Below are 25,145 nucleotides of genomic sequence, written 5' to 3'. Positions count from 1 at the left end.
ACAACACTCACTGTACTTTATGGAGGAGCGGCACTGGTATGATCTGCACTTAGAGCTCTTTCTAAAAGGCTGTAAGCTTACTGCCTTTGTTAAAACATTCCTCATGGATTGCTTTCTGGGGGAAGGTATAGCAGCTGTAAAGATATGTATAGCAGGATATCTGTGGTAAACCTAATGGACATATAAAACAGTGCATATAAATATACATACATACACATATATATATATATATATATATATATATATATATATATATATATATATATATATATATATATATATATATATATATATATATATATATATATATATATATATATATCAACTATATGTATAAAAAAGGCGGTGCTGCATCTAAAAAAAACCTAACTACTTTATCCTCCTTTCCCAGTGAAAGCCTTGTATGGGGAAACACGTCGGGCGGAGCTACAGGTCTTGAGGTCACCACGCACCTGCTGGCTGGCATGAGCTGCAGCTGGTTTGAATACACTGAATGCCATTTTGTTTGGATGTCAGTGCCTATGATGCTTTAAGAATAAATACCTTTTAAATTCGAGTACTGCACCATGAAGCTTCTTCTTTACATTTCATAAATACATACCTTGGAGGAACCTATCTTGCTAGAAGGCTCCAAGAGGAGTATTTTAGCAGAGAAAATCCACTACAGGAGGAGGGATCCTGTTATTGGAAAAGTCAGTCTTTTGGCCAAATGATCCTTCCTGTGTGTGCCTATCCGATCTCTATAATTTGAAATCCATCACATCTAGTAAGCTGCGCTGTTTTACTTAATTTGTTTGATGAACAGAAAAATCTTTTTTCTTTTTCCGAGAAGTTCAACTGGTTGTTCACATTGGGTGAAGCACTTTTTGGACTACAGAGTTTTAATATTTTTATATTCTTTATTTTTATCTCAGCATTTTTTAAGAACATTAATTCAATGTAGCACATGCTGGCATTTATACACACCTCCTCTTTTTATTTTACTAATATTTATATTTCATGTAATGTGAATGTATACAATTTAGGGCTGTGGAAATTAAAGATTAATTCCTCGATTAATCGTACATTTTTTTGATCAATCAAAATACTCACCTCTTTGCTGGCTTCCGGGTCTTCAGGGAGTTTCGTCAGACATCAACATCAGCAGACCCCTCCCCCTTCCCCAAGTGCCTCTACCCGCTAAGGAAGGGAAGGGGGAGGAGTCTGGTGACGTTGAAGTTCTGATTGAACGTAACGCGTACAGAGAGGAGCTACGCATTACGTCAACCACTGCTGCCCTATGGAACTATCATGATTGTAGGCTTTACATGCTGTGTTTTTATCATCTTTATGTGAGTAGTTTGTGTTTGAACACAAAAATTTAATCTTATAGTTAACGGGTGAGCACTTAGATCTTTTCTTTCTACCCATGACCTGAAGTCCTTTCTGAGATCTAAGGAGACGTGAGAGAAGTTTATGGTCCATGTTTAACCCTTTTGATACCAGCTTGCATGACCACCTGTTTGCACAGGGGTCCATGCCATGATTAGTTAGACCAGAGGTGGAGGGATTGTCACACTACTGTGGAAAAATAAATTACTTACATCAGTGCTACAGTTTGAATTTAAAATGTATTTGTGTGAACTGTGAAGTTAAGTCATGGATTGTGGAAACCAACTAGTGTCGGGTGATTGTATATAGTGTATACCACATTTACCACTGACTAATGCAGAGTTGCAATGCAAGGAGATCACCTCTTATGGAAGGAATGCAGACTTACCAGCTATATAAGGCCCTCTAATAAAAGAAAGGTCAGCAGAGCATGTGACCGCACAGCCCAGTCAGGGTCATCCAGGAGCAGTTCTAAGGCTGGGTTCACACTATTGCGAATTGGATGCGGGTTTCCAGCTTCCAATTTGCTTGTCAGGCGATTGTAACTGGCTCTCAATGGAGAGGCTCCGGAGCGAATTGTACAGGAGTCCTGTGCGTCTTCTGGTCTGTTTCAGGTCCAAATTCAGCCAGAAATCTGGACTGGAATCGGAGTTCAAATGGTGAACAGGGTTGCACCAGACCCCTGCTATGAGCTGCTCTGTATGGCAGTGTGAACCCAGCCTTAAGGATCCCCTCAGAGGCAGATTTTTTAACAATAATGGTCATCCCAAATGGTTAATTTATTGGTATTTATTGCTTATGAGTGTGTAATCATTTAGTAGCGCGACCCTTTTGTGTTAAATTTGAGTAACTGCAATACACCTTTTTAGGTCTTTGCACACAATGGCCAATGCCATAAAAATATAATTTTGCAGAGGATTATACCTGTGCATGTTTCTAGTTTTCAGATCCCCTGTAATGTTCAGTGATAAGCATTCTATTCATAGTAGACATACAATACAAAGATATGGCTGTATACAGTCTGACCTGCTAAGAAAGTATGTAATGCTCATTTATCAAGGCATGGCAAGTTGATTTCAGCTCATTGCTGATGGTTCTGACTTTAACTTATTATTCCCCCATAGGTGATACTCCCTTAGGATAGACTAATCAATATTGGTCTTCACAGGCTCAATGGTATCACATTGATACTAAGGAAAGGAATTGGTAATCTTCACTGAAGGAAGTGCTTAGATTGCACAGTCTCTTTGAAGCTTACAAGAATATGAATTATACCTCATAGGAGCAGGGGCGGACTGACAAATCATGGGGCCCCAGGCAATAAGAGATTATGGGGCCACACAGTATACACACACACAGTATACACATACATGTACACACAGTATATGCAGACATGTTTCTATTGGCTGAGACGGTACTAGAGAGGTGGAGCAGCTATAATCTCTGGATTTTTAGACCAAAGGATGTCGGTAAGGGACATTTCAGAAACATATGTAAAAAAAAACACAGATTTTTACATACTGTCCCTGGTTTTACTTAGGCTGGCAACCCTGATGGGGCCCCCTAGTGGCCCGGGGCCCTCGGGCAGTGCTCGAGTGGTCCAATGGTCAGTCCGCTCCTGCATAGGAGTGATATAATTATCAGCCTATGAACTGCTTGACTTATTATCACAATAGGGTGTGAATTTAGGGTTATTGTCCCCATCTTTATGGCACACTGATACCTCGTTGGACATCCTGGAGGGCCCTGATGGTTCTTTGAAACCTTGACCACATTTAGGTGACATTGCATAAAGGCCCAAAAAAAGCTCCAGAAGAAGCCATGATTATGGAAAAACACGAGGAGACAACCAATCTTTGGTATAAAATATATTTTTTCTGCTCATTTATCAAGCAGCTTCAGGTTGACTGGCCCTATGGATATTGAAAAAAGTTACATTCCAGACAATCAATGATTTTGCCTTACCACAGATCTCAACATTTTCTATGTCCTCAATATCTATATGTCTTGCTGCTGCAGAAGTTCTCGGCTACCAGGCAGGCTGACGGTTGGGTTGTAGGCAGTATGATGGGGGCATAATAAGATTAAGGCAATGTCGGAATCTCTTTTTTAAAACCCTACACTTTTTTGAGCTGTCTGCTATTTTTGTTATGCCAGTGACAAGATTGTTTTAAATTATATCCAACACCAAGCTCAATGTAAAGCACAGCCTTTAGAAGCAAACATTTGGCTCAATTCACAAAGCTTTAACACCAGGATAACATCTCTAGCAAAGTGACTGTTATTTCCAAATGTCATTGAAGTTACCTAAAAATAACTGTCACTTTTTTGAAAATAAGTTCCCTTATCTTGGTGTGTTATCTTTGTGAATTGAGCCTAATTCTAAGGACATGTGGAGATACACTTGGCAAAAAGAGCTATATCATCAGTGTTCAATGTAAAATAGATTCAAGCACTTGAGATTCTGTTCATTGCCACATTGACACTGCTGAAAAAACTGTCTACAGCGGTATTCAGTCATTTATTTTCTGAGCCCCAATTGTCAATGTAACATTTGCTAGAACCTTAACTGACAGTTTATCACTTTCTTGCAACAAATATAAACACATGGCTCCAAATAGAAGCTAGTTATTTAATAAGCTTGGGACTCCTTTTGGGGTGACAACCAACAAGCTTCCAAATTCTTAGGCTCGATGACAAATAAACATTTCAAAAGTTTCCATTGTGCACAATACAGCAAGAATAGAGGTAAAATAATGTGGAAAAAAAACAGATTGTTAGAAAAGTTAATCATTCTGAGACTAAAACTAAGTTGGTCATTAAAGCGAAGTTCCACCCAAAAGTGGAACCTCCACTTATTTGCTTCGAGGGACCCCTCCTCCTTCCTCCACTGCTGGGCCAATTGGAAAGCGCAGTGCGCTTCGTGCATGTGTAGTAGGAAACCGGCTGTGAAGACAAAAGGCTTCACTGCCGGTTTCCCTTAGTGGTGCTGGCGGCGCCAGCACCCAGCAGTAGATCCAAAAATAGGCTGGGTTGCCAACATTGCATGCTCCCTGGACAGAAAAGTGTCCATATATTAAAAGTCAGCAGCTACAGTATTTGTAGCTGCTGACTTTAAATGTTTTTTTTCCCAGGCGGAACTCCTCTTTAAGGCCTCATGCACACAGGGCGTTTTTCCTGCCACTTTTCGGAGAGTCAGGCGTTTTTTTTACAGCTTAGAAACACCTCTTCATATTATTCTTTGTGTCCATACACACATAGGCTTTAAGGAGCTTTTAGTGGCAAAGGCTTTTTGTCAAACAGCAAAACAGCGAAGACCAGCGTTACAGCTGTAAAAACGATTGACGTGGCTAAACACGTGTTTACACTGTATACAACATTAAGCCGCATCAAGCGCTTTTAAGCTGCAGTTATGTGATTTCGGAGTGGACAGTGTTCTTTAGAAACAATGCTGCTAAATGCTAACGCAGCTAAATGCGCATTAACGCCAATGCAAAACGCTTATAAAAGCACATTTTTCTTGATGCTTTTTCCTAGCGTCAGTATTGGATTTGCAGCTCATTTTTTTAACACCCTGTGTGCATGAGGCCTTAATCTGAGCAGGCAAGCGACTAAATACATTACCTTTCATAGTCTACTTCTCACAATACGCATAAACTACATAAGCATATTAACGTATGAATTAAATCTAAAAAAAAAAATGAACTGGCTACATCATGTAAATAAATAAATGTAATATTATATTTTAAAGCAGACCTTGCACTATACACGGGAGTGTTTTCTCACATACAGTATCTCACAAAAGTGAGTACACCCCTCACATTTTTGTAAATATTTTATTATATCTTTTCATGTGACAACACTGAAGAAATAACACTTTGCTACCATGTAAAGTAGTGAGAATATGGCTTGTATAACAGTATAAATTAGCTTTCCCCTCAAAATAACTCAGTCATTGATGTCTAAACCACTGGCAACAAAAGTAAGCATGCCCCTAAGTGAAAATGTCCAAATTGGGCCCAATTAGTCATTTTCTCTCCCCGGTGTCATGTGACTCGTTAGTGTTACAAGGTCTCAGGGGTGAATGTGGAGCAGGTGTGTTAAATTTGGTGTTTTTGCTCTCACTCTCTCATACTGGTCACTGGAAGCTCAACATGGCCCCTCATGGCAAAGAACTCTCTGAGGATCTGAAAAAAGAATTGTTGCTCTACATAAAGATGGCTTAGGCTATAAAAAGAAAACTGAGCTGCAGCATGGTGGCCAAGACCATACAGTGGTTTAACAGGACAGGTTCCACTCAGAACAGGCCACGCCATGGTCGAATTTGAGTACACGTGCTCAGCGTCATATCCAGAGGTTGTCCTTGGAAATAGACCTATGAGTGCTGCAGCACTCATAGGGGTGGGGGGGGGGGGGGGTCAGCCTGTCAGTGCTTAGACCATACGCCGCACACTGAATCAAATTAGCGTGGCTGTCATCCCAGAAGGAAGCCTCTTCTAAAGATGATGCACAAAAAAGCCCGTAAACTGTTTGCTGAAGACAAGCAGACTAAGGACATGGATTACTGAAACCATGTCCTGTGGTCTAATGAGACCAAGATAAACTTATTTGGTTTATATGGTGTCCAACGTGTGTGGAGGCAACCAGGTGTGGAGTACAGAGACAAGTGTGTTTTGCCTACAGTCAAGCATGGTGGTAGGAGTGTCATAGACTGAGGCTGCATGAGTGCTGCCAGCACTAGGGAGCTAAAGTTACTTGAGGGAACCATGAAAGCCAACATGTACTGTAACATACTGAAGCAGAGCATAACCCCCCTCACTTTTGGAGACTGGGTCGGGAGGCAGTATTTCCACATGATAATGACCCCAAATACACCTCCAAGATGACCACTGCCTTGCTAAAGAAGCTGAGGGTAAAGGTGATGGACTGGCCAAGCATGTTTCCAGACCTAAACCCTATTGAGCATCTTTTTTTTATTATTATTATTATTATTCAGGATTTATATAGCGCCAGCAATTTACGCAGCGCTTTACAATATAAAAGGGAGACAATACAGTTACAATACAATTAAATACAAGAGGATTAAGAGGACCCTGCTCAGAAGAGCTTACAATCTAAAAGGGTGGGGCAGGTGGTACAGAAGGTTATAATTGTTGGGAATGAGTTTATGGAAGTGGTAGGAGATTAGTTTGAGACGTGATAGGCTTCCCTGAATAGATGAGTTTTCAGGGATCGTCTGAAGGTAGCAAGAGTAGGGGATAGCCGGACCGGTGGAGGTAGCGAGTTCCAGAGGATTGGAGAGGCTCTGGAGAAATCCTGGAGACGAGTGTGGGAGGAGGAGACAAGAGAGCTTGAGAGTAGGAGGTCTTGAGAAGAACGGAGGGGACGGTTTGGGTGATATTTGGAGACAAGATTGGTGATGTAGCTCGGGGCAGAGTTGTGAATGGCTTTGTATGTGGTGGTTAGTATTTTCAATTTAATTCGCTGGGTGATTGGGAGCCAGTGTAGGGATTGGAGGAGAGGGTTGGCAGACACTGAGCGGTTGGTAAGGTGGATAAGTCTGGCAGCAGCATTCATGATAGACTGAAGAGGAGATAGCCTATGGAGAGGCAGGCCAATGAGAAGGGAGTTGCAATAGTCAAGGCGAGAGATAACAAGGGAGTGAATGAGGATCTTAGTAGTTTTAATTGTTAAAAAGGGGCGAATTTTAGAGATGTTACGGAGGTGAAATCTACAAACTTTTGACAACGATTGGACTTGGGGCTGAAATGACAAGTCAGAGTCTAGGGTTACACCTAGTACCCTGGCGTGAGGGGAGGGCCTGATGGTTGCATTGTTGATTTTGATGGAAAAGTCATGGAGGGGGGCATGTGCAGGGGGGATTAATAATAGCTCAGTTTTAGAGAGGTTTAGTTTAAGGAAATGGTGTGACATCCACGCTGATATGTCAGTTAGCAGGTTAGTAATGCGAGAGGAGACTGAAGGAGTGAGGTGAGGAGTAGACAGATAGATTTGGGTGTCATCGGCGTATAAGTGGTATTGGAAGCCGTGGGCGGTTATCAGGTGACCAAGGGAGGAGGTATAAATAGAGAAGAGAAGGGGTCCAAGAAGAGAGCCTTGGGGGACCCCCACAGAAAGGGGCAATGGAGAGGAGGATACAGAGTTGTAGGTGACACTGAAGGAGCGCTGTGATAGATAGGCAGAGAACCAGGAAAGCGCATCTGTGGGGCATCCTCAAATGGAAGGTGGAGGAGCAAAAGGTGGACTCCAGGGGCAACCTGTGAAGCTCTGGTGAACTCCATGCCCAAGAGGGTTAGGGCAGTGCTGGAAAATAATGGTGGCCACACAAAATATTGACACTTTGGGCCCAATTTGGACATTTTCACTTAGGGGTGTGCTCACTTTTGTTTACAGCAGTTTAGATATTAGTGTTGAGTTATTTCTAGGGTACAGCAAATTTACACTGTTTTACAAGCTGTACACTCACTACTTTACATTGGAGCAAATTGTAATTTCTTCAGTGTTGTCACATAAAAAGGTACCTTGTACCTAAATAGGAAATGTTTTTTTATTGCCAAAAGGTATGAAGTTCAGTTAGGCTGGTATTGGGACCCAGCGCTGACAAACTGCATGGCCATGGACCCTTAAAGTGTTTGTTAAGCCACTCAATAACCTCGCAACAATCCCCTCTGCTATGTTAAATCATGTCCCCAGTGCATTTGTTTTTTTTTAAAGAATGCCGATTTGTACCCGATATCAGAGCGCCGATCAGCGCTCACGTGATCGGCCGCCTCTCTCCTCTCTCGAGATGACAGCAAAGTGGGCGGAGCTGAGAGACCCAGGAGGAGGACAGGAGAGGAGGAGAGAGGTGGCCGGTCACGGGAGTTACGACCAGTGCTCTGAAATCAGGTACACAGCGTAATTTTTGTTTAAAAAAGCAAATGCACTGGGGATATTATTTAACAGAGCAGAGGGGATTGTTGCAAGGTTATTGTATTATGATAGCAGAAGGGGAGGATCATGGAGTGGGCAGAGCTGACAGGCAGGGAGGAAAGGGGGGATGGTGAAGAGAGGACAGAGCAGGGCTGCGGATGACAGAGGCACAAAAAGCTCAGTTTACAGAGGGAAGGGTAGAACCAGGATAACAAACACTTTAAAATAGCAGTACCCCATTAGATCCATATTATAGCAAATTATGCTGTGTCCTGATGTTGGCACATGTGCACTACAATTGTTCTTTATTGATTTCTGACAATCCTTCTAATTTGTAATAATGCATCTCATGATTAATTAATGGCTGTGTTAATTGGTGTTTTTAACATTTGCCTTGCATTCAGATTTATAGCCAAATTTAGGTCACGGAGATATATATTTAATGGAATAGATTTTGTACTGGCAAGCTTCATTTTCTTGGTCTTAAGCACGGAATACACCTTCAGGCTGAATGAAAGAAAAAGCACATTTCCCTATCCACACAGGCGACGATGCTGTGCTATTGTATAAAATAGTCCAAAATGTCTTTCTATGCAACGCCCTAAGAGTTCCCCTCACTGGAACTAAGGGGCCAAGTCCAAGCCCTGAAAAACAACCCCATACCCATAACCCCCCCTCCACCAAATGATTTAGACAAGTGCACAACGCATGGTCCATAAAGACATGGATGAGTGAGTTTGAGGTGGAGAAATTTGACTGGCCTGCACAGTTAAATGGTGTGGGGTTATTTTTCAGGGGTTGGGCTTGGCCCCTTAGTTCCAGTGAAGGGAACTCTTAAGGCGTCAGCATACAAAAACATTTTGGACAATTTCATGCTCCCAACTTTGTGGGAACAGTTTGGGGATGTTCCTGTTCCAACATGACTGCGCACCAGTGCACAAAGCAAGGTCCATAGACATGAGCGAGTTTGGGGTGGAGGAACTTAACTGGCCTGACCTCAACCTGATAGAACACCTTTGGGATGAATTAAAGCTGAGACTGTGAACATTCCCATAGACACACTCCTAAGCCTTGTGAACAGCCTTTCGAAAAAAGTTGAAGCTGTTGTAGCTGCAAAGGGTGGGCCAACTCAGTATTGAAGATTGAACCCTGCGGACTAAGACTGGGATACCAATAAAGTTCATGTGCATGTAAAGGCAGGTGTCCCAATACTTTTGGTGATATAGTGTATTTATAAGCATATACCAGTCACAAATCAAATCTTGCAGGTTACAGGACTATACAAAGATTAAAATGGTTAAAGCATAACTTGAATTTTCTTGAGGAAAAATAACATTCCCACTCTGCGTGATCTACGTACATTGCAAGGATTTTGACAAACTTTTTTTGCAGATTCCAATCATTTGTTATTCTGAAGAAATAGCTGTTTGTCTGTGTCCGTGTGTAAAATGAATGTGCATGGGAGTGATTACATAATCAATCAGCTGCTGCACCTGCATGGTTCTAATGGGGAAAAATTCATCTCTTTAGGCATGATTGCCTATTGGGGAGTATCTCACCAAAAATTGCATTTTTGTTGCAGGGGATGCAATCTAACTTGTATCTTAGTGCGGTCACCAGGGAAAATCAGTAAGCCAATCACACAAGCCGGACATTTCTGGGGGTCAGTTCTGTACACTGAATGCCTCCAGGTAGCCATATTGCATTGCATTTTACAGAAAATTACAGTGCTGTAGATTGAAAAGAAAAAGATAGTTTAATACCATTAATTAAAAAAATAACTTGTGTTGCAATTGAATTATATGTTGTTTTGCTATTTTTTTTTTTGTCTGCAATCTTTTTCTCTGAGAAAGTGGAGTTACCCTCTAAGTTATAAAACACACAGTGACATCAGACCGCATGGTGTTGCTAGAAAACCAAAACTTAAAAACCTGATTATGTTACACTATCAACAACTGGTTTGGGCTCTACGTAGAATATGTGACCAGATATGTAACCCAACCTGACATCCCACAATATGGCATTGCCAGGGGTCCAAATTGACTTTTTTCCAAGCTGTCAGGTGACAAAGGAACAAATTGAATACATAAATCATTGTAATCTTGATTCAAGATACATTGTGTTTTCTGCGAATTTTGATGAAAGTCAAGTTAATCATGCTGAAAATCAGGACGTTAGTACTCTTTTGCACATAATAACAGGCAAATAACAAAGGCTCCTAAAGGAGCACTTGAGATCTGAGTAATATAGGTATTACTCATGGCTACATGTCGCCTCTGTCCATATTCAGCAATGAAAATTCAGCAAGAATTAAGCAAAATAAATAAGGTACCTATTCAGAGGAAACTGATTAAAATTATAACTCATCTAACCTTCAGAAATAACAGCCTGCTGAACACTAATGGCCGATCATGTGCCTGTAAATAAATGTGACCTTTAAAAAAAGAAGACTCATTTCAAATAGTACATCTGTATTCTGGATAGTTCCAGGTCATAGCTGGAGATCAAAGTCATTAAAGATAAAACTAAAATAGAGACTACGCTGTAAGTTTCATAAAACATGTCCATGTAGCAGAAGAAAAACTGATCAATACTTGTTGGCTATATAGATTTATAGATTTTATTTATTGGGGTTCACCCTTTAAGCAGGTTAGTGTAAACCACAATCTCTTCAATGTCAGTGGTTCATGGACACCATCAGCCAACGTATACTTTTCTGAGACTCACTAGAGACCATATCCAGGGCTGGTTTTCTTAATAGTGTAGCCCCCTGGTCCCAAAAATGGGGCTATAGTGTAAATTTAGTTTTTGGCTGAGCTGTAAACAGCTCAGATTGATTGTACATAGTTTATTTGGTTCTGTTCTAAACTTGACTGGGTTGTGCATTTTCTACTGTTGCCAGTAGGTGTCACTGGTACCACAGGACAGTGCGAGAATCCAGAAACAGCCCAGTGGGAGGTTCCTGGTCACTGTGTATTCTGGGAAGGGGTATTTATTGGACAGATGTTATGTGCTTTTGTTCATACGTACCTCCGGGCCCTTCTGGCCTGAGGCTGTATCGCTGCATCTTCTGCAGTAGGCCCAGAAGAATGTCTGGGGCCTACTACTTCTGAGGTGGTCCTTAGGCTGTCTTGCCTGAATGGAAGAAGCCGAGCCAAGCTGAGGAGATCCAGGGGAGGACCCTTGCTGGAGAGAGCCAGGATGAAGGCTGGTCTCTCAGAAGGCAGTTTAGGCCAATATCTATTCTGCTACATATTTTTGGTAACAAAATCCCAATAAGCGTATACTGATTGGTTTGCGCAAAAGTTATCACATTTACAAACTATGGGATATATTTATGGCATTTTTTTTAACAGTAAGACGATCTGCAATTTTTAGCAGGACTGTGACATTGTGGCGGTCAAATTGGACACTAATGCCACGTACACATGATCAGACTATCCGACGGACTTAGTCCAGCGGACAATCTGCCGGACTTTGCAGCGGAGGTCTGCCGGACTTTATGAACGAGCAGACTTGCCAGCACACACCCGGACTTTTCTGGCGGACAGTCCGCTGGACTTTTACGGCGGACAGTCCACCGGACTATGGCGGGGATCCACCAGACTTTTGAAATGAACGGACTTGCCTACACACGGAGCAAAGTCCGTTAATTTTGAACGTGGCTCCAGGAAGACGGGACTAGCGAAGGAAGTCAATGTCATGTAAAAAGCATGTCGCAATTTGCTCCAGCAGGGGAAAAATAAGGTATTTGCTATTATATTCTTATTATATGAGATTTGGCAAATTGTCGTTAAAATCCCCTTTGCACACATAACACCCACATATGTCCCAGACAATAAAAATATTATATTGCAAGCCTCAAAGAGAGGTAATAAGTACCCGAACCTAATGTAAAAAAATATTTCCTTTCTTACAAGCAACATCTACAAATGTGAGTTGTGCCTAAGCAGTACCCTGAACAAAATATTTCAATTCCTCCTGAAAATAGCAGTGCACATCCTGATATGTGAGTGTGCCTAGACACACTTGGACCCAAAGCCTCATAGTTGCATATGTGTGAGAGGCACTACTGTCCCAAACTGCTACTCTGAAGTTTGTTGTGAGATTGGGCGATATTAACAATGTATCGATCACTGTTCTTCTTGCTGGAGAGAAAGCTGCAATGCAAGGATCTTCCTGCTTCAGCTTAATTCATTCTGTGTCTGTTTCCCTCTACTACAGCCTCCACAGTTTAAGTCCTCCTTAAAAGGATAGTTCACCTTTACAAAAAAAAACTACCTATGCAGGTAAGGGATGTTTGTAGATTAAAACACACTGTGCAGCTCTGACTAAAGATGAATAATACTCTTGCTATAGGTGTAGGCCATTTACACACCTTATGAAGACTAATTGGAATACTCTCAGGATGTTGCTAAGTACTCCCAGGATGTTACTAAGTGAGGCCTAGTCATCACTGCTCACCTCCTCCATCACAAGAGTGAGTTTGTTTACTGTTTCAAACCCCCTTACATATGCTAATTATAGCAAGGGCTTTATTCAACTTTAGTCAGAGCTGCACAGTTTGTTTTTATCTACAGATGCCCTTTTATCTGCATAGGCAGTTTTGTGGTAAAGGTAAGTTTTCCAATATCTCTGCTTAAAGCATATGACACCATAAGATACAGAAGGACTCGTGATTGAAAATCCCATTTCAATTGATTTCCAAGCACTGAAAAAGAGAAAAGATTCAGGTGTTGCGCAAGCCTATCTGATTGTGCTTTTTCTAATTATAGCTGATTTTACTGACCTTACTGTTTTCAATAAAAATACATCTCTGCTACTGCATAGCTCTGAGCACCTTGTTTACAAGAACTATAATCGTCATGTAATGGAATCTTAATTATATGCTATTTGAGTCTTCAAACAATATAGAAATGTGATAAGATAATGATAACAACCTGGCACCCTGTGAAATTCCCCTCTATAATCTCCTGCACACATTAAGCTAAATCCAGACATCCCAACCTGCAAAAACTAATTTCAGGGAGGTGGCAAACTAATTTCAGGGAGGTGATTCTTCGTGCCAGTGCTGACCCCCCCTAATAAAATGCAGCCTTACCAGTGCCAATGAAATGCAGCCTGATCAGTGCCATTTAAATGCAGCTATACCATTGTCCATGAAACGCAGCCCTGCCAATGCCCATGGAATACAGCCTGGTCACACAGCTGCTGGGGCTGAGCTGCTGGTCCTGTCTGCTAGGGCCTGGCTGCTGGGGGCAAGGGTTTGGCTGCTGGAGGTGGGCTGCTGGGGTCCGGGCTGCTGGTCCTGGGTTTTGGCTGCTGAGGCCTGGGGTCTGGCTACTGGGACCAAGAGTCTGGCTGCTGGAGCCTGGTGCCTGGCTGCTGGGGCCAGTGGTCTGGCTGCTGAGCCTGGGCTGCTGGTCCTGGGGTCTGTCTGCTGGGCCATTGCTGCTGGGGCCTGGCTGCTGGGGAATGGGATCTGGCTGCTGGGGACAAGGGTCTGGCTGCTGGGGACAAGGGTCTGGCTGCTGAGGACAAGGGTCTGGCTGCTGGAGCCTAGAGGTCTGGCTACTGGGGCCTGGCTGCTGGGCCCTTGTTGCTAGGGCTGGGGCCTGGCTGCTGGGGCCTGGGTTCTGGCTACTGGGGCCAAGAATCTGGCTGCTGGAGCCAGGGGACTGGCTCCAATGGGGCCAAAGGTCTGGCTCCAATTGGGCCAAAGGTCTGGCTCCAATTGGGCCAAGGGTCTGGCTCCAATTGGGCCTAGGGTCTGGCTCCAATTGGGCCTAGGGTCTGGTTCCAATTGGGCCTAGGGTCTGGCTCCAATTGGGCCTAGGGTCTGGCTCCAATGGGACCAAGGGTTTCTCTCCAATGGGACCAAGGGTCTGGCTGCTGGAGCTGGGCTGCTGGTCCTGGGGTCTGGCTGCTGGGGCCGGTGAGCCAACCCGGCAAAGAATTCCCCAGAAGGAAGGGGGTGGGTGGAGGCAGAGAGAAGATTGAGCGCTGTGATCTGCAGGCTGTAGCAATTAAATGAAAAGAAAAAAAAAACAGTCAAGTGGATTCTTTCAGGTGCCGCTGCACAGTAATCACCTGTGTGACAAGTACATGACAGTTCCGGTCTGCGCAGCGGATTGATATAGAAGAGACTAGGACTTTCATGTATTTGTCTCACTGGTGATTACTGTGCGGTGACACCCAAAAGTGGAGAAAGAGTCTGCTTGTTTGGGGAAAGTCTTTTCTTTTCTTTTAATTGCTACAGCCTGAAGATCATGTCAGTCTTCTCTCTGCCTCCACCCACCCCCCTGCCATCCCTGCTGAATCGGCCAGACCTGACCTAAAAAAAAAGTACCCATACAGCAGCCAAAGCAGGCTGGGGATAGCAGGCTGGGGACAGCAGTATGGGCTGCCCCCAACCCCCCCCCCCCCCCCCCGAAGTGTGCAGCCATCCTGGGTTCAGGATTGGCCTTGCATCCGCCTGTCACTCAGCCACAGACAGAAGACAGAGCAGCCGTACTCCATTCGGCCGCTCGGGCTGCTCTGTCTTCTGTCTGTGTCTGAGTGACAAGCCCAGCCGGGAGATCATCTGGCGCTCGCAGGTGTCTGGGAGCCCCCAGCCAAATGTGGGAGACTACCGCGACTCGCGGTAGACTTGGGATGTCTGGCTAAATCCCCATTCACATCGGTGCTGAGGCCTGTAAAGTGTGAACCAGGCATTTATTTATGCGACTGGAGCAGACCGGACTTGCATGTAGACAGTCTATGTAACATTATAGTGTTACAGCGGCTGTATGGACATAGTCATTCATCCTAATTTGGCCGGAATACTCCCAGGGGATGAAAAAAATGTTGCTTTTTTAAACTAGTACCCTCCACTAGTTCACTAGTGAACTTTAAAACCAAGTTTAGCCAAGTTGCAAGGAGGGTGGATTTGCTGAGATTCACAAACTACTAATAATGATCACCAAGAAGGAAACACCTTAATCAGACTTATCTGTAATATGGAATTGGATACTGTATGTATATGTTAGCAAAATGTTTAAAGAAACTTTCAGTACTCTTTATTTAATGTATATTGTCTTGGGCATTCCTTATTTAAAAAAAGTATTTTGTAAGGAAGGATCATGGGTCAGTTGAGCAATTGTATATTTTTAGCCTTTAAGCTTATATTACTTAAAAACCATTAATGCTGAGTACCCAAATGATTTAATGTATTAGTTTTGGAGGACATTTACAGTATAGATTCACTTTAGGGGTACCTAAAATTGAAACTATTGGGAGACGTGGTCTGGTTATGGAAGGGTGAAGAGTAGTAGACCAACTTAGCTCACAGATAAGTCTCACTTATTTTACCCCATATTGATAGCAAACCCTCGCCTGCAGCCTTATGACTAAGAAGAAGAAAACCCAAGGGGTCCAAACCCCCTCCAAGACTGTTTTTGTTTGTTACCAACACACCAATTAACAAACCATGCCCAGTCCTAATATGGTGCCTGAGGGACAGAACACATTGAAGGACTCTAGAAGAAGCCCCACCCATAACACTAGCTTTTTGCAGACTTCCCTAGAGCTCCCCATTGAGGTAAAACACACTCCACACCTCTACCACAAAGGGGAGGTGATAGACATGCTGGCTTAGGGGGCACTAATGATAACCAAACCCTCTCTGTCTTTACAGTGCATATATTATATGTGATAATAAATATACATAAACCTATATATATTTTTTTTTTATACAACATATATTTTTGGCATTCAGCACTCACGATCGCTCATGACAATGCGAGAACCCCGGGATCTGTGTGTAAACACACAAATCCTGGTTCTGTCAGATGAGAGGAGACAGATCGTGTGTTGCTACCAAGTAGGAACAACGATCTCTCTCCTCCTCTAGTCAATCACATTCCCCCCACAGTTAGAACACACATAGGGAACACATTTAACATTTAACCCCTCGATTGTCCCCTAGTTTTAACCCCTTCCGTGCCAGTGACTTTTATTTAGTAATCGGGAGCTATTTATAACACTGATTGCTGTATAAATGTCAACGGCCCTAAAAAAGTATCAAAAGTGTCCGATTTGTCTGCCGCAATGTCTCAGTCCCGATAAAAATCGTAGATTGCACCATTACTAGTAAAAAAAATATATATATATTAATAAAAATGCCATAAATCTATCCCCATTTTTTAGAAGCTATTACTTTTGCGCAAACCAATAAATATACGCTTACTGCGATTTTTACCCAAAATATGTAGAAGAGTACATATCAGCCTAAACTGGGGATATTTATTATAGCAAAAAGTACAAAATATTGTGTTTTTTTTTTCTAAATTGACACTTTTTCTTTGTTTATAGCTCAAACAATAAAAAGTGCTGAGGTAATCAAATGCCACAAAAGAAAGCTCTATTTCTGGGGGAAAAAAAATGACATATGTTTTGTTTGGGTACAACATCGCACGACCGCGCAATTGTCAGTTAAACCTAGGCAGTGCCATATCGCAAAAAATGGCCTGGTCAAGAAGGGGGCAAATCCTTCCGGGGCTGAAGTGGTTAAGATGTGGATTCTTTCTTCACCTTTCTTATTTCTTTAAATTTTCTGGAGCCATAATCTAGCACAGCTCAAACACCAGATCATTGGACTCCCTAAATCCATGTGGTTTGTTACTTGGTGAGAGACCGGTGGACTGATGCAGACATGACTCCACCAAACAATGGGTCTCCCCCAACTAAAATTTCCCATTTAAAGTGATACTAAACACACACTGTTTGATTTACATTATCCTTTCTGTATCTGATCGATGGCACTGTAATTATTTTAATAAAAAATAAAAAATAAATCTTTGTACCTTTTTCCTAATCATTATACAGCTGACACATGACCCAGATCTTTCCCAGCCTGTCTGCAGGGAAACAGTGGCAGGAGAAGCGTCTAGTCCTCTGCTACTGGTCACAGCATAAAAATCAATAATTAATATCAATAAGCTGTTAAATCTTGTCATATATATATATTTGTAATTAAATATTTATTATATTTTTGGCAATAACATGGTGTGGGTGGATTTCTGCCAGTCAGCCAATGTTGTGGCACGCCCCTCCAGCCTGTGTCTTAAACAGGGAGGTGAAACATCCATCCATCAAGATGTAATATCCCACCCCATTGTGTTTAGCTAGTTAGTGTGCATGGAGGAGGAGGGAGGAAGTGGGCTGTCATTTACCTCTGTGTATACACCCACATATGGGACTCTATAGTCACTTGAGCCATTCAGATGTGATAGGGAGGAAATACTCAGAAAAACACTGAAAACTGAATGCGTGCACTAGCTGCCAACACTGCGCTTCGAAATCCCCAACTGCATTGGGGACCTGGACAGAAGGGGGAAACAGAGAACAGCAGGATCAACCAGCTTTTTTACAGAATACAGAAGACAAATCCTATAATGAATGAGTGAGTATGAACAGCATGTAATCCACCTTTTTTTGATAGTTTTTAATGATTCAGGTGTAATGACACTTTAAAAGACTATTGTGTTCCTAAAAAATTCCTATGCAGCTGAAATCTCAACTGACTATAGGGCCATCTACAAGCACATGGGCTAAAGTTTTGACCACTTTTCTCCCACATTATGACCCTTTAAATTTTACATTGTAACTAATGCAAAAAAAAAAGGTATGATTATGGGGCTGCTTTGCACCATGCACACAGCAAATCATACAGGTATGTATTTGATAAAATCATTATACGTATTTTAAATGCATCTAATATAAGTACTAGTCTTTTGTAATTGTTTGCAGACTGGGAGAGGGAGAGACAGCACTAAGGGCTAACCAGGGTGCTGCATACATATGTGCTGCCAGGAGTAGAGAGCAGAGAAATTACTGTATTTGCTGGCGTATAAGACTACCTTTTACACTTAAAAAAAATGCCCAAAAATCGGGGGTCGTCTTATACGCCGGGTATACAGGTATACAATGCTGCCCGATGGATGTCAGCCCCCAAATGTCTGCTAATACTGTATGTGGCTGCAGCTACAAACAGTATACGCCGTTGAGCCAATCCCAGCGAGCGATGTATTCTATTAAGAGAGAGAGAGACAAGGGCTGACGATGCTACAGCCTCTGCCAATCCAAGCAGGAGTTGTATTCATTAAAATAATACACCGCTCACCATACTTCCCTGGGTAAATCCATTCACTGATCTCCTACTACTATACATCCTGCTGTTTGCCTTTGAGATCCCAGGCACCCAAGAGGGACAGGTAAATCTGGGACATATGACAGGGGGGTTATTAAATGCATTTTGGTAGACAATTCCCATAGAATGTAACCCAAAAGTGGTATAGGTTTGGTTAGTGAAAAATTCTACTTTCCAGTGTTGTGGCATTCAATAGATCTGTTTGTGCTATTATTGTTTGATTTACTTTATGACATAACACAGCAAGGCGGATGAGTAGTTGGCATTCTTGCTTTGTATTTTTTAATCGTTCTAATGTTTTTTTTAAATGGTGTTGCCTCAGAAGGGGGGTAGTCTTATACCTCGAGTATTGCCCAAAACCTATGTTTTCACTTGAAAAATAGGGGGTCGTCTTATACGCCCAGTCGTCTTATACGCCGGCAAATACGGTAGCTAATCGGTCTTCTACTTCTCCTTTATCATCCAATGACTAGCTAGGGGTGGGGAGGAAATCAAGCTGAATATATAAACCATACCTCCCAACTGTCATGGGACTGTCATGAGATTTCAAGTTAGCCCCAAGTCCTGCGGATCTGGGCTGGAGTCCTGGAATCCAGAGCCCAGCACTGGGCTTCATTTAAGCCCCATACACACTATCAGTTTTTCTGCTGATTATTTTCCTTCAGATTTACCAAAACCATATAATATGAGGTCAAACCTTAGGAGCTTAAATTTGTATGCAATCAGCCAGGCCCTTGCACTACATGGTTTTGGTAAATCTGAAGACAAAAATCAGTGTGTATGGGGCTTAAGTGGTGGTATTCTTAATGGGTGTTCTCACACACTGCACCAAGAGAGCAGGGCCGGCAATCTCTCTTCTCCCCCATCTTTAATCCAGTCATTTGTTGCTAGGACCACCAGCATCCTAGCAACTGATAACACATTTTGCAGGCCACCTCCCAGCTCTGCCCACCGTCTCTGGCTCCGGCTTCATGCCTCGCAGCGGCTCCCTCACAGTGAGAGGAACCATGAAGTAGCATCACAAACAGTGAAAGGCAGGGACAAGGAAGCACCATGAGAGAATCACAGATGCCGGAGCCTCTGCAAGCACAGCCAGCAATCTAGTCAGTATCATTAATCCCTTACGCCATCCACCACCCTTCCTATTCCATCTCCCCTTTCCACCCCCCTCCCCCATCCCTGCCAGCATGACTCTCTCTCCAACCCAACCATGAGCCGACCCCCGTTGTTGCCACCCCTCTGGCTCTTCCAGCATCCTCTTCCGTTCCTACTCACCAGCCAACATTGAAATCCATCCTCTAGCCCAGCCCTTACCCCCACTAGCACAAGACATTGTTTTAAGAGACCCTCTACAGCCCCCAAGAGATCTTCCTACAACCCTCCCATCCCCTTCGAGGCCGCTCCACAGAGACTTCAATACCATTCATTTCAAACACCCCTTCCCTCCCACTCCACCCCACCCCCCACTTACCCTTTCCCCAGCCCTACCCCCAAACCCACACCTTAGCTTCACCCCTACCATTCACCTATAACTCCCTCCATCCCCAGCCCACCTCAGAACAATGACAGGGGGTACACTCATGGGGGGCACAGTGACCGTGGGAGCTGGGTGAGAGAGAGGAGTTGTGCTGTGCTGGATTAGAGGGAGATGATTTGTGCTAGAAGTGGGGAAAGGATTTATACTGGAAGGAGGAGTATCTGTGCTAAAATAGGGATTGGGGGGTTTGCTTGAAGGGGGGAGAGAATGTTTGCTGGGAAAATAAATTTGGGGGGGATTTGTTGGGCTGGGAAGGGGGATTGGTGAGGGAAATAAGATTTGTGATGGGGGATTTGGAGAGGGGGGATTGGGTGGGAGAGGATTTGTAATAAAATAAGGGATTGTGCTGGGACAGAGAATATGGAGGTTGAAAGAGGATTTATTCTGAGAGGGGGACTGGGGGGAAGGAAGATTTTTGCTGTGGGGGGGGGGGCAGTTGGGAGGGGGGATTTACTTGAGGGCGAGTGTGAAAATTAGTGTGTTTTTATGGAGTGGAAGGAGTGAGATTTTATGTTAAAAGGGTAAGTGGAGGAGAGTATTGCTTGTGTTTGAGGGTTTGCACTCGCCTTACCCCTAAACTTGGCATTACGCATCCCTGGCTCCTGCATTCTTTGTGTTTGTACTCATGACTCCTGCTATGCATTGCACACTCCTGTCCCCTGTATTCTGTGGATAACACTCCTGTGCCCTGCATTATGTGGATAATGGCCCAGATGTGCCCTGAGCAGTTGTTTTCATCTAACCTCACTGAACCGGAATTTATTGAGCTTACAATCCCAGCACATTTTTAATACCTTCCCTTGTATTTGATGCAGGATATTTTGAACAGTTACACAGTCTGTGTGACATTTTTTACATCCTGCCATTACCGCATACCCCTGAAGAAGAGAAATTATATTTATAGTCTTGAAACGAGTTGGGCACTTCTGTTGTCCTCACTTGTATTTCAACAGATTCAACTGTGGTCATCTGTGATATTAACTTTGTTTTATCTGTATCAGTATCCTACCCAATCTTCATGTATTGTATATGATTATTCTTTTTAACTTTAAATGATTGATATATTTTTCTAAATACCTGTGTGATACTCCGGCTAGCTGCTTTCTGTCCCCTTTGTAAAGTCCCATCCAGAGAAAATATGTCTTTATCTATTTTCCCTGCATTATGTACTCCTGGACCCTGCTCTCTGGGTGTTATGTACTCCTAAACCCAACACTGACTACAGCCCTCTGTGTGTTACATACTCCTGATCCTTGAACACATCCCAGAGTGCTGCAGTCAGCGTCGGGTTCAGGATACATAACGCAGACTGTAGCACTCCCCAACCCCTGTGCTCTGCCTTACACACTCCTGCTCTATATACACAATACTGTACATGATATACTTCTTTTATATTTTCTCAACAGTTGCTGGTTGCTGTGCAGTCTCTGACTTTTTTAACCACCTGAAATCCACGCTATGGCCGAATGATGGCCACAGTGTGGATGTGAACTCCCGGGAGGCCGTCCTATGTTGGCCTTGCACGTGCACGCTCCCTGACAGTGGAGGAGGAAAAAAAAGCTGATCACTGGCTTATCTGAAAGGGACATCGGTCCAGAAAAGGAAGAGGTAATTATGCCTCATTTATACCGTCGAAGCCCTTGTACACACAGTTGGACATTCCGACAACAAAATCCATTGGATTTTGTCTGACGGATTTTGTCCGAAACTTGTGTTGCATACACACGGTCGGACAAAGTTGTCGGAAAATACGATCGTTCGTAACGTGATGATGTTATTTCATTACAAAGGGATTATGTTCAGGCTAGTAGCCAATAGCTTTGGTCTAGAAATTTGATCTGAGCATGCGTGGCACTTTGTCCAATTGGAATTCTCTACAAACGATTGGACAAAGTCAGATCGGATCATGTTGTCAGAAAATGTTATAGCCCAACTCTAAAACTTTGTCGGTCGGATATTCCGACGGAAACAGTCCGATGGAGCCCACACACGGTTGGATTATCCAACAACACGGTCCGATTGGACATTTTCCGTCGGAATGTCTGACCGTGTGTGTACAAGGGCTAACAGTGCCCACAAGTGCCACCTATCAATGCCCACCAGTGCCACCTATCAATGTCCACCAGTGGTGCCAATCAGTGCCACTTAGAAGTGCTGCCTATCAGTGTAACCGATCAGTGCTCATCACTGCCACCCATCAGTGCCCATTACTGCCACCTATCGGTGCCCATCAGTGCTGACTAATCAGCATACATTAATGACAGACAAAAATTACCAGTTATAAATTTTTAAAACAAAATTAAAAAATTAAATTCGGTCTTTTTACATTTAAAAAAAAATAAAAAAATCGCTCAGGTGATCAAATACCACCAAAAGAAAGCTCTATTTGGGGGAAACAAAATGGGTACAGTGTTGTATGACCGCACAATTGTCATTCACAGTGCGACAGCGCTGAAAGCTGAAAATTGGTCTGGATAGGAGGGGGTTTAAGTGCCCAGTAAGCAAGTGGTTAATGAAGTTCTTTAAAGCGGTTGTATACTCTTTTTTTTACTTTTACCTACAGGAAAGCTTATAATAAGGCTTACCTGTAGGTAAAAAAAATATCTCCTAAACCTGTACGGTTTAGGAGATATTCCCCTCGGCATGCGCTGCTGACTGCGGCCGGGATGAAAAAAAGTGACGATATCGCGGCTCCGGCCACTCACAGCGCCGGAGCCGCAATACCCGGAAGAAACGCAGAGGGAGCATGTCAGCTCCCTCCGCGTGGATCGGGCCAGATGTCGGGGCCTCGTTCTAAGGTAAGTATTTAATAATGAGCTAGTATGCGGTGCATACTAGCTCATTATGCCTTTTGTTTTGCAGGTGGTAAAAAAAAAACAACATTAGCGGGTTTACTACCGCTTTAAGGTAAGCTCAGACAAAGCAATTAAAGCATATTTTATAAGTACAAGTTTTTTGTTTAACCACCCCCGTAAGCCCCTCCCACTGGTAAGACTTTGGCCACACCCACATTGTCGAGGTGCGCTGCAGGTCACTCCATCCTTCAAGTGTCCCTCATCCTGAAGTTAAAAATGTTAGGAGGTATGTATAAACTACAGTAGAGAAAAGTCAGATAATCACTTGGCTCTGTTGTCTAGCAGAGCTGTGTAAACCTCAGGACTGGATGATATAAAGACATGTCCCATGCATGTTTTTTCAACTTTGTGTTTTAGACGTTTGCCTTGAATTCAGTTTTTATTATTGTGTATAAAAAAAATTTAAGATCTCAAAATGCAGCAGTTTGCGGCCCCTGTAACATTTTTTTCTCCTTAAAGCGGGATTCCACCCTAAAGTGGAACCTCCGCTGATCGGATCCCTCCCCCCTCCGGTGTCACAATTGACACCTTTCAGAGGGGAGGGGGGTAGAGATACCTGTCAAAGACAGGTATTTACACCCACTTCCAGGCATAGACTCCCGTGGGAGTCTACGCCATTTCCTGCCCTGCTGCGCTGTCTGCTGGGACACACACGGGTCCCAGTGACAGCGCGGAGATTTCCTATTGCGCGGCGCGACTCGCGCATGCGCAGTAGGGAACCGGGAAGTGAAGCCGATTCGCTTCACTTCCTGATTCCCTCACCTAGAATGGTGGCGGCAGCAGCCGAGAGCCGAGCGATCGATCGGCCTCGGCTGCCGGCATCGCTGGACCCCGGGACAGGTGAGTGTCCATTTATTAAAAGTCAGCAGCTGTAGTATTTATAGCTGCTGGCTTTTAATATTTTTTATTTTTTTGGTGGAATCCCTCTTTAAGCCCCAGCCAATGTGACTTTTATACAGGTTTATACCTGCTTAAGATGTCATAAACAACTTTCAATGTGGCATCTTATTTTAACAAATGCAAAGTAAATGGTCATAAGGCTAACATACTCAGAATCAGGGACATGTGACTTCCTGAATGCTTACTGGAATCTAAAGCAAAGGTATTCCCCAGATATGTACTTCTTCAAAGGGATGAATCTCTGTGGACTGTCCATCAAACTTCGATTATATTCACGTGGCAAAATGTCAGGTTTTTCTAATTTTACCCATCGCTGTCTCTTTGACAAGACAAAAGGCATATTTGAAAAAGTTCAGCCAAGTATACTTTTCTGTTCAGTTCAAATTTGGGTTCAGCTGTGTCTAGGCTTTTTCCATTCTGTTTCATTACCACCCTCTCCATTTGATGCTCTCAGTGATGATGTTGCTTTAATATTGAAGCTTCAGGGCATATAGCTTAAAAAAAAAAAAAAATCAGAACTTTCCCTGGCCTTCATTTTTAATTGAAATGGACAACTTGGCTATAGAGCATTATGTGCAATGTGAAATATTAGAGCGCATTTTCCCCAATAACCTCATCAGTGCATCTCTCCTGAGATTGTCTTCAGATAGACTGTGCGTGATCCGCAGTTACCTGCTGCAGCCATTATTGTACTAGAGGGCTTTATCCATGGCTATCATCAAAGCTGAGGATTGAAAGGGAGAAGCAAATTGTCTGACACTAGGCAACAAGAGCAGTTTTTCAGACACATGCAATCCTCACTCCTTTTGAGGAACAAGACGACTAGATCCCACCAGGCCTGATTGGCTAGGTATAATATACCGCCACAATTCATATTTTTTAAAACGGTTGCTAATTTGCATAATGTTAGTGGCCAATCTGTCACAGACAAGAAAATAATGCCTTTTTTAAAGTCATGGTATAGAAAGACTATTTGTCCCTAGTCTGAAGTTAGAGTATTGGAGCCTTTCACCTATAACACAGCCTACTCTTCTATACCTGCTGCAAATACAACCTCTGCACAAGGTACCATTATAACATGTATATCTCAAAATCATCCTATGCTCAAACCATAACAACCTAGAGTCAACTGCAAAAGTGTATCAATAGCCAAATCCTTTTATCCGTGGTCTTGAATAGAGTAGACTGGTCCAGAAAGATTATCTACTGAGAATTTACAGTATATACACATACAGTACTGTGCAAAAGTTTTAGGCAGGTGTGAAAAAAATTATGTGAATTCAAATGATTTCAGAAATTGAAGTGTTAATAGTCTATTTTTATCAACTAAAAAAATGGAAAGTAAATGAACAGAAATGAA

At 43.0% G+C, this 25,145-nt stretch overlaps 1 protein-coding gene across 1 annotated transcript in view; it reads right to left on the bottom strand.

Moving 5' to 3' along the window:
* DNTT (DNA nucleotidylexotransferase) overlaps nt 1–25,145 on the bottom strand; it is a 618,183-nt gene that overhangs the window by 481,923 nt on the left and 111,115 nt on the right. The window lies entirely within an intron of this gene.

The sequence above is a fragment of the Lithobates pipiens genome, unplaced genomic scaffold (assembly GCF_037356315.1).
Source record: "Lithobates pipiens isolate NorthernLeopardFrog02 unplaced genomic scaffold, aLitPip1_a1.2 Scaffold_25, whole genome shotgun sequence".
Lineage (NCBI taxonomy): Eukaryota > Metazoa > Chordata > Amphibia > Anura > Ranidae > Lithobates > Lithobates pipiens.
Note: the sequence above shows the minus strand (reverse complement) of the source record. Positions and strands in the feature narration are given on the sequence as shown.